General features: G+C 37.0%; 1 long non-coding RNA gene across 1 annotated transcript in view; it reads right to left on the bottom strand.

Annotated features, from left to right (window-relative positions):
* Window positions 1-14,183, bottom strand: part of LOC139999251 (uncharacterized) — a 225,352-nt gene that overhangs the window by 104,055 nt on the left and 107,114 nt on the right. The gene's annotated exons all lie outside the window — the stretch shown is intronic.

A 14,183-nucleotide genomic window follows, 5' to 3' on the forward strand; every position in this document is an offset into this window, starting at 1 on the left:
CTCTAATCTTATGTGAAGTTAGCAATTAAAAATAAATTAAAAAAATTTGAGCTATCATTTCAACTGAGACCCAGCAGCTGCTTCTCCCTTCCTGGGTGTCATTCCTCGGCTTTTAGAAAAAATTTCTCCCTCTTTTTCTCTCTTTTTTTTTTTTTTTGTGGGTAGGAAGAAAATCCTCTGGGAAGGGGATTTTCTACAGTCTTAAGGACTTTAGTTCTTTTTTTTTTTTTTTTTTTTTTTTTTTGGCCAAGCCTATTAATTATATTATCATTGTGTTTAGATTTTCACTTCTCACCCTCTTTTCTTGAAAAAAAAAAAAAAAATAATAAAAAAATTCTTTATCAGGACAAGCACTTCATCACTAATGAAATATTCACAGTTTATTACCCTGATCTTCCCCCTCCCCCTCAAATCAAGAGACTTCTGACACCTGAATAAAACACTTTCTTTGAAGTAGACATTGTAAATTATGCCCATGCTCAAATATTCCTGCTGTTTCACCTTCGGCAATCCATAGCTGTGAGAAATTTACCTAGAAAAGACCAGATTTCACAGAACCAATAGCTGGGGGCAGATAGTGTGCAAGCTACTCCACAAACCCTGATGCTCTGGGAACTAGCTTTCTAAAGCATTCTGATCTTTATTTTTAAATTCTTCCTCCATTAATTTTAATGACAACCCCACTTGCTTACATTCTTTAGGACCTATTCCTCCCCAAAATACTACCATTCTTGCTCTGATGGCTTTGTACAATGAATGAATGTGACTGTTTCCCAAAATCTGCTTGCTTTGTGATCTGGGTGCTGCTCCCGAGTAGCCGCTTCTATGGCACCCAGCCAACAACACGCCAGTGCTGGGGGACTTTGCATCACTCTCACATGCCTTGTGTCATTCTGGAGAGACTGTGTCCATGCAGCATGGACATAGGCCATTACCAGATGTACAGCATACACGTCATGGTTCTGAACACACGCAGCATACCTTGCCCGCCTTTCTGAATACCTTGCTGCCAGGAATCCAGAAAAAACAGCCAGCTGTTGGATTTTTTTTTCCCCCTTCCATATTTTCATAGCATGTCACATATGCTTTCTGTAATACACATGTGCCCTCTGGGTATCTTTGGTGGATGCCAGAGTGCCTTCCTAATTTTGTCACATTATGTAATAGAGGAATTCCCATGCTACATCCTAGCCCTGGCTGATAGGTCATGCAGCCTCCTTGAATTGTAGGCTTAGGGCCAGGCCCTGTTTGCTTACTGAGTTTTGCAATTTTTGCAGTTCTATAGTCAGTTCATCCCTTTAGGCAGTTCAAACATGTTAAGCTCTGCCTGTCACCAAGCAATTACCTCCAGTGCAGTGAAACAAAGCAGTCTTCAAGTACTGTGCTGTGTCTGTGGGAGGAAGTCAGGAGTAAGCTATGGGCGTCTCTTGAAAATGAACTGCTGCTGGCCAAGTGGGTGCACTGAGGTAGGAGTCAAGTATGACTGAAAATATAAACGCACCTGCAGCAACAGTTCTCCCATTTTATTATCTTTATCAATATTGATCAAAGTTGAAAAATTAAAAGAAAATTAAAGGAAAACTTCTTAAGAGATGCAAAATGGAAACACTGCTTTCTGGGAGCATACACTGCAACAGCTGTAGTTTTACCATACAAAAACATTGGGAGGCAAGAGCTGGAAATGTGCAGGGGTGGTAAAGTGATACAAAGACAGATTTTCTATGGCTTTTCTTAAAGCACACACACTAATAGTTGCCACAAGATTATGGGACTGGCCCTGACCCAAAGAAATCAATGGGTGACTTAACAGAGCTAGGATCAGGATTTATACCTCCGTTCACTCCAGCTTCTAAAGTCTAAGTTTAGCTATCATCACAGGGGAAGTTCCACCAGCTGTAGCAAACATCTAAGGAGACTTTGCTGAACTGGAAGTCCTGCAAGGCTATAGTGCTAGAAAGGAATTAAAAAGTACCACAAACAACTTGTATATTATGTAATGACTACATACCAAAGTGTTTTGCAACCAATATGCAAATGTAAACTTCAGCACTGTTTTGTCTAATGCTTTGTGAACAACTTCAGCAGAGCACCCACCAAGCCAAACCATGAACAGGGCAGGAGAAGTCTCAGGAGGCCGCAGGATGCTCCTATGGAAATTTGCAACTTGGTTTCTGTAAAACCTAAAAACTGTTTATATATTTATAGGCTATTTATATCATGTAATTTACACAAATTGGAATTAACATTTGAACTGAGGCACAGCTTAAACTTCATTCTTGATCTCAATCCTGTAGTAAAATGTTTGGAGTTAAATAATGGGTCTTAGATAGCTTCCTGCTAGTCTGCTGTAAGTGGCTGAATGCCAAGTACAGAAATATCAGAAAAAAATCACAAAGGAATCTTGCTCTGGCTATAGCCTGTCTGGCAGCCTCTGCAATCAAAAATCACCATTGTTTATTTTGTGAATTATGAAACTCAAAACCCAGATCATTTTATTAAATGATCTGGATTAAACGATTAAATATAAACTGAATTGCTTCCTTAAATCCCTGTTCCTCACTGCTTCCTCCTCTTTCCTCTGCTTCTTGAACTGAAGAAGTTTGCTGCTTTTCTCTGATTTTCAACACCAGGACTGCAAGGTCTCTCTTCCTACTTCACATCCTTCAGTGTTGTCCTAATAACTCACCTGCTTCCACTCCATAGATCATAATTTGTATGCTTTTAAATACAATTCATATTGCTGCTACTAATTATTCACATACACACAAATAAGAGATTTAATGACAGCTTAGTCTCGGCCATTTATCCTCTTCTAATGGGCCATTTATCTTCTTCTAACGCGACTTCTGTATTCCTTGGTGTTCATTCAATATTTGTTAAACGAACTTCATGCAACAATGAACTGGCGGATGGGCAAGACTTACCACTGCAGAGTTCTGCTACAGGAAAGTGAGGCTTATATAAATATAACCTTTGCTACCTTAAGCATTTCGAGAGAGAACACAATGAAAATTAGACAAAAAGTCTATAAAAGTCTATCACAAAGCAGTTCCTATTTGTAGATCTGTACTAGGCCTTATTTCCTTTTAAGAACGTTTAACAATTATTTTAAATTTCCATCATAGGATCATAATATGGAGAAGCTGCTGCATAACAACATCACCGTGAGGTTCCCTAGTGCCACGAAGCACTAGTGAGGCAGCTCTCCTGGACACAGGCGATCAAAGTGCGTGGCATAACGTGGCAGTTACGTGGTGAAATAAACCCGTCCCTCAGCAGCAGGAGGAAAGCTGTCAGTAGGGAGCGGCCACAAAGCGAGCTGCTTGTTAAAAGCCAACTATACATGTATGTAAGCAAGACAACGAAGACAGACTTGAATCAATGCTCACCACTCGATGCAAACCAATGCAAACCCTCGCAAAACCTACCCAACATTGCCACCTAGCGGGCCGGCCGCCTGCCCCGCCCGCCGGAGAGCAGAGAGATTGCTGCTAAAATGGGAAATCTGAACCTAAAATCCCCTCATTTTCTAAAAATAAAAATACAGTTGCGTTTTAAAAACTGTGCGAGAAAAGTCATTATTGATTTAGACTATCTAAATTTCTCAATCCAATAATATGTTATTAATAGGAACACAGTCAACAGGAACATCTTTATGAACTAGTGGTACTTCATGGTTTTTGGAAATGCAGTAAGCAGCCCAAAGAATTTTGTGCGTAGTTACAGGTAAATAAGCAACCAATAATACTGAAGATATTGATATACATAGGCTGATTTCTTACTTGAGGTCTACTTCGTTATCCCATGGAAGGTTCTATTAGATGCTTATCATCATCCTTGAGGATTTATGCTAAAATTGCACCTTAACACAAGAGAGTCTGAAGTAAAGACTACAATAAGGTTGAGGGGTGAGAAGGCAGGGAGGAAAGATTTCTGCAGAAAACCCAAGAAAGAACTCACAAATACAAATAGAGTAAAAAATATTGAATTTGGAACATTAGAAAAAAACTTCCATTCAATAAGTCAACATTTCCACTTTGAGATTCTCAAAGAGCTTTAGGCTTCTGTGATTAACCCTAATGGTATGAGGTTGTCAGTCTCACTTTCTTGAGAAAGTAGCATATCATGGAAGAAATATGTGCCATATCTTAATTATATGGGAATTATCTGGATGCACTTTTTGCTCTGCAAGTAGTTTTATTTATTTAAACTGTTACTTTCTATTAGAATTTGGAAGTCTGGACCCTTAATGACACTTTAATATAATCAAAAATACATCTCCAAATTCTCCATATTGGCTGAAATAGACCACGCTACTGAAAAGTTTAAGAAAATTTCAAAAACAAACTGCTCAAAATGCCAGAAATTAATAGCACAGACAGTACCATTTTGTCTGTGAGACAAAAGCTTACCGAACCTTTCATAATTCTTCCACTGCAAAGACTAACCAATAGTAATAATAATATATAAATATTCCAGCCCAGAACTGTGCTAACATTGCTGACCATGACCCATAGGAAAAAAAGATTTGTTAGGATGTTGTTTTTTTTCTCTCCTAATTTAAGCTGTAACCAGCAATAAGAATTTCATATGGAACAGGATGAAGAAAGAACATATTGCTTCACCATGAGTCCCTGTACAAAGCATTATTTAACGTTATGTGTTTTTTTTTTTTAAAGAAAGTTTGGATCTTAGTTTTTGAAACAACTTGAGACAATGTTTAGAACAAGTATGAATAGAAGACTGAGAAATTGATCTTTTCTACCATAGAAGAACATAAAGTAGTTTAAAATCTGCAGTGATGTGATTAGAACAAGGAAAATGACAGACTTATTCCTGTGCATCAAAAAATAAACTTCATGTAATTCCACATGAACTTCACACAAAGTGAAGCAGCAACTACTCAAAAAGGAAACTTATGCTTCAGAAGTTACAGTTTTTGCAGCCCTCCTGAATATGTTTCTATTGATTATTTTAAAGTTGTTTTATTGCTTTAGAATAGGAAAGTTAATTATATATAATATATATATATATATATAATTATATTTGATATACATACTATACATAAATATTATGCTTTGTTTCTAGACTTCAATAACAACTTATTAATTTTTCCAATCAATCTTGTATTTTTGCAAGTTAACTCAATTTACCAAAGATTCTTTTAGGCTTACTGACAGATACAACTAGTTACAATATTAGATCATTGCCTTCCATCAAAACAAAACAGTTTCAATTTATAGTCCTATCTATATTTAAGAATGTGAAATATATAAACAACCTTCAGAATACCACAGGAATACTCCTTGCCAGATTGTATGATGCTTTTAATAATAGAATACAAGATAATTTAATTTCTTCAGAACTGGCTTTAGTGCAGAAGCAAATACTTTATTTCTGGTTTTGAGTCTTTTGCTTGACGGGTCACTGAAGAATGAAATAGTAAAGTATAACTACTACCAGCTGGATAAAAATGAACCACAAATAATTTCACTGAGACTGAATTCTATTCATACTATTTTACTTCAGAGAGAATACCCAGATAATGTAAATAAGATTACAAAGCCAGATATGAAACACCCACTTTTCCACTTGACCAGGCTATATTTTTGTCACAGTAAAATTATAATACAAAATGACAAGTTAATTGTGTAGCCTAACAGAAAAGCCTACCTTTGCGTATCAGCATCTCTGCAGTAAAAGCAAGGTCATTTACTCTTCCCAAGAAGAAAAGCTATTTATACATTTTTTATTACATTTTTACTTTTATACATTTTTTATTACATTTTTAGCACAATACTGTGGAAATAAAGGATCAAAGGAACGACAGAGATTACACTCTGCAAGTTGTTTGTTTGCTAGGATTTGATTTGTGCACCTTGTTCACACATTTTTGCCTTCTGAAGACACTGGACTGCACTGATGCCATACAGGTTTGACACCTAATTTAAGTTAGTTTTGTACTATGTCTTATGACAGTTCTAAGCTCTATTTCAGAAGGACTATGTTTAGGTAGTGTAAACACCTGATCAGGCATAAGAGTAAGAAAGTGAAATGAATGTGCACTGTCACATAAAGGTCAGGCTATAGCAGTCTTGGCACACCTTCTCTGCATCAGACCCATGTGAATTGCAATCCCCACAGCCTACACGGACAAGAAGCAATATTAAATTCTGCGTCAAATACTGAGAGGTCATCATTTTTGCCTTGCAAATCCATGCTTCGTAGGTTCTCCTAATAAACATAGATTTTCAATGGTATAATTTGTTCCTCCTTCCCCACACACACTTTTTTTTTTTTTTTTTTTGATGCTGCAGCTTGACAGAATGGACAGAGAAAAGAGAGCTTTCTGAACCTTCTGATATTAGGCCAGTAGGAAATGAATGGGAAGCAGAAAATCACAAACTGACAACCATATACATGTACCATTATACATGTTATATAAGTGTATAGTACGAAGTATAACATGCATGTTATATAACATGCAGTAATACATGTTATACTTCAGAGCTCTGAGCCCATTTTCTAGACTCTCTGCTTTCTCTCACCACTCAAATTTCAGATCCAAGCATTAAAATGCAGCACAACACCTTGCTTGTTGTTGATTTTTTCTTCATCTCTAGAAGTAAATTTTATTATGAAGTATTCTTATGATTAAGGGAAGGGGAAAAGAAAATTAATTGCTCCCCCCTAGCCACTACCATGATTACCAAGGCTTGCATGAATCTGGAAACATACCAGACCAGGAAGTACTATGAGCATTCTCAGTTAAGCCTGTAACAACTGAAAGCCAATAATAACAGTTAATGATAGAACTTTTTTGCCTCAAGCTTACTTTTCACTGTCTGCTTTGCAGACTGTAATTGCTGACCTTCAGTGTAAGAATGCTGCTGATCTTTATTTTCCAGTGTTCCTGGAAACGGGTATTAAAACCCTGAAGACTTCCCTAAGCCTGTGGCAGAGCTTAATGTCATAGGCAAGAGTAGTTGCTAGTGAGTATTCATTTATTCAGTCTCTAAGACAGAAGAGGTACTTAAAACTAATCAAGTCGGTTCTCATTTCTGCAGCTCTGCAGAGAAGGATTTCTGGGTTCTGGTGTAAGACAACGCAGCAGGGGTCATCAGTAAGCCCTTGCAGTGACAAAGGCTAACTGCAGAGTACAAGCATGGCCAGTAAGTCAAGGGAAATGATTGCTCCCTCCTATTTGGAGCATGTGAGTCTGTATCTGGGTGTGGAATATTGTGTCCACTTTTGGGACATTCATTGCAAGAAAGAGACCAACAAAGCAGAGACAACTTAACAGATGCCCTGACAAAGTTAAGGGGCTGGAGCACAGCTTGTATAAACAAAGGTTGATGGAAGCAGCTTTCTGCAGCCTGGTGAAGAGGTGCAACCTGCAGGCTTCACTGCCTAAAGGGTGGGGATACAAAGAAGATGAACTCTTTTTAGAGGCTGAAAGCAAAAGGACAAGACAATAATCAGAGGCTGCAGTAAAGGAAAAAAAAAAAAAAGAGAGCAAAACTGATGCAGCACTGCAACAAGTTGCTCACAGAGCAAGGAATCTGCATCCTTGGTGATTTTTGAAACTTGATGGGACATGATCCTGTGCAACCTGGTTTAACTTACATAACGGCCCTGCTTTGAGCCAGAAGCTCAAAGTCTGGATAACCTCCCCAGATCTCTTCCAGCCTAATTGTTTTTATGGTTCCATGATTTCTAAAAAGGGATTAGATTAAATGAAAATATACATACACAAAGAGCTTGAAATGCAGTCATAACATTGCTGCTTTTACATTTTAGAGAACTAACAGAGCCAATTAAAACATGCAGTCCTTCATTGTATGCGAACTTAGAATAACCAAGCATACTTCTTTATAGGTAAATAATCACTGAAATTCTTTCAGAACACAATGTATTCTACTATTCTAAGAATAGGAAAAGATAGAGCACCAGCACCTAATGCTTTCAGTTTGCTCTGAGCCTTCATTCTCTCTTACTGGTTGGGTATCTCTGTAAACTGTCAATAGTCCACAATTTACAAAGGAAATAAACTTCTGAGCAATAAACAAGGTACAACTAGAACAGAACATACTCAACATATAGAACTGTAATGACTGTAATTGGAATGACCTTCAGTGACCACAAAATGGGAGCAAGTGCACTGCACTTACGATTCAGAGGGATACGAACTATCGCTCTCTTAACCTTTAATATAACTGATGCCAACTATTTTTAAGTGGTGTCTTAATGCCACTTCAGAGAAGGAGGATGTTCTTGCAGTTCCATATGTAGATGAGAACATTGCTTCAACACAAGAGAACCTGTCAGGATGGACAAACACAGAGGCTCTTGGCCATGCACAAGATATTTTACAGTATGAGCATATTCCATGTATTATAATCAGGACTATAGAGCCATTGCAAATACTAGGGAGGCAAACTGGATTCTGTTTCCCACTTCTCTTTTCCACTAACAATGGCACAATCTGATCAAAATTATATATAGAAAACCTGCAGAGAAGTCTTCCCTTTCTTTACTTTTTCCTACGAGTTTTCAAGGGAAAATGACACAGTGTATGATAGAAGTACTACATGAAAGTAGAAGCTATTAGTGTTTTAAGTTTCTGCTTAAAAAAAAATAATGATTCAAGTTGATTTCCTGCTGGCAAATTTAAATTAGAAGTAATCCATGTTTTCATTAATGTGATGCTGTTTTTGATATAAATTCTTACTTTGTCTAGAAATTACATTCTTTATCATCTGTCCATTTAATAGATTTACATTCATCAGTCCAGTGACCTGCTGAGAATGATACACAGTAAACTCATTACTTGAGCAGGTTTATTTTTATTATACTTTGGTTTCTAAACTAACAGCAGTTTATCCACACAAATTAAATAGCTGAGGTTAGGTAATCAGAACTCAAAGGGTTATTGTTGGTATGAAGCACAGGAAATTAGTAAGATTTGGATGGTTACCATGCCAAAAAGTCACTGCTAATACAAATGTTTCTTCATTCTGGGATATGAAAGTTACTCAGTAATTTAGCAGTTATGGTGTAGCACATATATACAGTACTTTCTTCATCATTTGTGAGAACCAAAGACTAAAGCAAAGCAAGAACATTTATAAAAATCTTTTAGCTTAGTTTTGTAGATAAACTATTGCAGATACCAGATAACTGGTTTACAGGATAGACAAACACTTAAGGATAAATGTCCCATGCTTTGAGAGAGTTGCTTATGCAAAGAGTTAGGATTTGTATCAGTTTACTCCTGAGTCTCCTTTCTTATTTCACAGATGGAAACAATGAACAGAATGTAAAGTAACGGTGTAATATACTTCACAAAGCCACTGTCATCTCTCAGATGCCTCATCAATTAGTGTAAGCCTCCTGGCAGGCCAAACAAAGTGGGTATATTCTACTGTGGGAACCAGGAGGGGGATAAACACAGACCAGCAGAGAACACAGCAGAAAATGCCAGAGCTAGAAGACATAATACTGGGAAGGCTGGAAAGGGATGAAACTCCATATTGTTAATTCAAGCAACCTCAACACTGATAAGATTCTTTATTAAAGGGAAGTCATTGTTATAAAAAGTCTAAATATAGAAAAAAAAAAAAGCAATAAATTTGTGGCTAGTCTTCCACAGGCTCAGCTGAGTAAGATTTAAAAGCAAATGAAAACAAACAACACAGAAGTAAATAAATAATTTGGGTTTTACAATACTGACTATTACAACCAGAATTTCTAGCACTTGGAATTGTAGAAAGAAGATATACACTTTTAAGGCAAATAAAAACCTTACTATTTATTACTCTAAACCCCTGTAATTTTAAAAGCAAACCTATTTTTTTTCTGAAAGTCTTGAAAAGTAAATTGTGTTTTCTGATGTATGCTACCTCTTTATTTTTGTTGTCTTAAAAACAAACAAACAAAAAAATTTTGCTGTTAATATATGTTACCAACTCTAGATTTCTAGGCAATTTAACCAGAATTAATAAAGCAGTAGAGAACTTGAAAAAAAATTTGCTTTTAAATGTTTGTGGAAACCAGTTCCTACTCATAGATTCCATAAATTAGTTTTGTGTAAGAAGGAGCACTTAAGAGGCCAGTCAGAACACACAGCATGGAAGGAACCAGAGCAGTAAGAGCTTACTGCCCATCTGCCAGTGGGGAACTCCAGGGGGACATGGGGATTGAGTGGGGTTATTTTGTGGGTAAGCAAAGAAAACAGGATAGTTTTTGGTAAGGGAAGTGAAAAGCACTTGATAATGACAGGCCAGGGACCTAGGTTATGCCTTTAATGCAGTTAGCACGGGAAAGAACAGGAGTACAAGTGTACGAGAAATTACCACCACTGGTAATACCACCATGTTCAGAACAGTTTCCTGCTCATGTTGACCCTATTCCAATTGGGATTACAAATTAGATAAATGTCAACAGAAGAAGGAAAATTAATTGTACAGGCAGGAGGTCTACAACACGGAACTGGAGATCTGCTAGAGGAATTAAGATCAATGACTGATAAGGCGGCCTTCCAGATCCTGTCTGTTCTGAGCAAATAACATTTCAAGTGAGGGAAGCCCAAGGTTAAACAGTTAGAATAAAATATTTTAATAAATATGCTCTCTGAGCATAGACTTTTCCCATGTCTCATTTAAGATCAAATTAAAGAGCTATTAAATAGAGACTCAACACAGCAAAGAAAATACTTTTCCTATGTCTGGCAAAGTGCTTTGTATCAGAATGTCTCATGCAAAATTCAGTCCTATTAAAACAATTGGCATAAGGTCTCTGTAAACCACTGGTGAATGGGATTTACAGGCCCCTTTTACAAGTGATATTTAGCAGTCAAGAATTTGCTATAGATACAGGTATGAAATACAAGCTAAAAAATTTATGTCCTTAGAATACAACTTTGGCACATACATTCTGAACTTCACAAACTAAGTTTACTACCTTCAACTGTTCTCCCTTTTCCTACAAAGTTTATTAGGTACATAAATTAAATCCTACCATTACAAATCTCTAGGAAACTGCTGTTTTCCTGTTTTGCATCACAACATTTTATATTTTTTCTTTTTTAGAGTTTGCGTTGTTTTTATTTTATTTATTTTTAAACAGATTTTGCAGAAACAGAACTTGGCTCATGCACTGACAACAAACTGATCAAGACAGTTCTGTGCTTTATCATGTCAGTAAACAAATTACACAAAAAAAGGCCAGTTGGGCAATTATAAAAAATACAAAGCCCAACACCAAGAAGTGAGCAGAGTGTAATTTATATGTTATCATATCATTCATCACAAGAACATTAACCTTTAAACTGTGGCTAAAGAAATTCCAATTTCATTACTCTCTAGGGGATTCACCTTGGTAATACTCTGCACCCCTCTGGGCTTTTCTGTGAAGATGTAGGGGGTCTTCCTTTGATCTCTGTCCTCAGTACCACAGGGAGGGCAATAGCCAACTCATATTTTATGACTGACTGATGGGCATTAAGCCCAAGATAATTCTGGTAACTCGTGCTATGGTTTTTAATCCAGTTTCTTAACTCTACTTCCTATGACTCACTTCTACTATTCATCTTTGCCTTCCTATAAGAAAACCTGCAATCACATCTTCCCAGTGGGAAAAAAAAATAACTTGCTTGAATCTTTGGGCAGGATCTAGCTATTTATGGAGTTGTCATATCATACCATTATAAATATTTATTGTAATTTAAACATCTACACAGGCCTGCGGTGCTTTGGCAGATGACTAATGCTGCAGTGATGCAGACATGCTGCAGCTCTATCTCCCTTTGAAGAAATTAAACAATTTAATTCCTATCCACACACAAGCTACAGGTAGAAGGGTAGAAGGAAATTTATTAGCTTGTTTTCACTTTTGTACAACAGAGACACTTGAGGTCAGTTTATCAAAACTGAGCAGTAAAACTTCACAGAATAAATAAATGTGCCAAGTTAATGAGCATTGCACACTGTTACAATACCTGAGTGCACACATGAAAAGATGTGTCATTGACTAGCCACTTTCTTACGTCATGTTGATGGTAGTGAAGACAATTGAATGAGAGTAACACAGACAAACTTCCTCTCTGAGTCTGGCTAGTTGCCTCATTTCTGTGTCCAAGTGGAAAATAACTTCACAAGAAGATAGGAGAATACTGCTGGCATGAGGGAGCTTCTTTACTTCACCTTAAGCCTGGTAACAAGTATCCCTTACCGAAGTTGGCATTTCATGTTTAGGAATAAGCAGCTGTCGTCAAAACCTGTTTTAACAGCATCAAATGACCACAAGGACTCTAAGCACTTCCTCAAGGTTGGATAAATCGGTCCTATAGATAATCACTCAATTTTTTCAAGCTGGTCAAGATAATAGTAACTCTGGGGAAATGACATGACTGACAACTATTTTAAGATTCCATCAGATTATGACTTTTTTGTTTTTAATTAAGTAGTGACTGAATTTTGTTTTTAATTCATATTTTATGTTCTTTACTCATATATTCCAGAATATATCAGGACCCAGAAGGATATTGGTATTGCTACCAGGTTTGGAAAGTTTAGCAAATTAAGCTGACTCTCTGGATATCTTCCAATACAGATGAGGAAGCAGCAAAAACAAGGGTTGCTGGAAAGTAACTCCTTTAGACAGGTATTGGACAACATCTTTTTTTTTTTCTCTCCTTGTTTTGGATGGCTGTATGGCAAGTACCTGCTACACTCATTGGTGTTAATACGTAGATAGATTCCCAAGATATCTGTGATCTCAGAAATACTTCTTTGGTCTTCATAACTATATTCTCTGAGAATCTCATAGCTGTCAAAATATTTATCCTCTAATCAGCCTGGGAGGGGACACAAAGACTGTCTTCACTGTAATGGAAAGCGCAAACTCAAAAGCAGATTTATGCAACCCAATCTTAACCTTGTGTGCTTTCAGAATACATTACCACTTGACAGCTTGGCATAGAAACACCAACAGCAGTCATAGCAAAAACTAAATTCAGGATATTTGCTTGGAGTCTGATTTGTTTCATGCCTGGCATACAGTCCTGTTTTTGGTCCATTTGCCCACATATGGACAAAACTCCTGTTAGGACAGTAAGTATACTTGGGCTTCTTGAGGACTGGACACAGAAATGAAGATTGCAGGATAAGCTATACCTTGAGAGCAGTTACCTAGTAATGAATTCAGATACACTTGAGCTAGGTGAGGAAAACTAGATGCAACTCTTAGTGTCAACAGATAAGCAATACACTATGCACAGTAACTGACTTGCTTAGAGCAAGCTACCATAGTGTTAATGTGTCACTGTCCTATCCGAGGCAACGCACATTCTGTGCAATTTGCCATAGTCACACAGAAAGCCACCAGGTTTTGATTTCAGGACCTTAGATGATTGGAAGAATTATAAACTCTTTGTTGTACAAATCTTATGGGATTTATATGCTGAATGTAGCATGCCACATCCTGCTACAGTACCAACTGGTGTTTGTAGAAAAAAACACACATTCTGATCCCCTTCCCACCCCCCAGATAAACTTCAGTAGTGAATTTTTGTTTTATCCCCCCACCCTTGACCCTGAGGTGAAATTTTACTTGCAAAAAAAATGAGTTCCCAAGATCAGGTATGAAGATTCTATTTTGTTTAAATTTTATAGTAGTCACAATTTCAGTACAATTACTATGTCAATGAGAATTTCCATTATTTACTGAAACGAAACAGGCCAGATGCCTTCACTTAACTTCCATTCAGGGAAATATTAAAACCAGTGAAAGGTTAAACAGGATATTAAAAGTTTTCCCCTTCTCAAACACACAAGCAGTTCAGCCTTTTGATTATAGTAATTAAAGTGACAAAGAACAGCTGAGCTCAACCGAACTAGCCTGGAGTATCCCACTAACGAACAGAAAAGGGAACATCTAATAGAAACCTAGAAGCGAAGCATTGCTTGTTTTCAGAGACAGTCTATTCATTTTCTTCAGAACTTAATACAGCCCTTCTCACAGTTTGACACTGAAAATACAATCCCAATTAACTGTACATTTGAATCAAATTTAGACTAAAAATTCAAAGGTTTGAGAATCAGCCATCATGTAAGATGCTTCCAAAATGTCACAAACAATTCTCATGATATCAGACAACCAGAAACCAGAAGCAGTTTTGGTTA

This window comes from Anas platyrhynchos, chromosome 21 (assembly GCF_047663525.1).
Source record: "Anas platyrhynchos isolate ZD024472 breed Pekin duck chromosome 21, IASCAAS_PekinDuck_T2T, whole genome shotgun sequence".
Taxonomy (NCBI): Eukaryota; Metazoa; Chordata; class Aves; order Anseriformes; family Anatidae; genus Anas; species Anas platyrhynchos.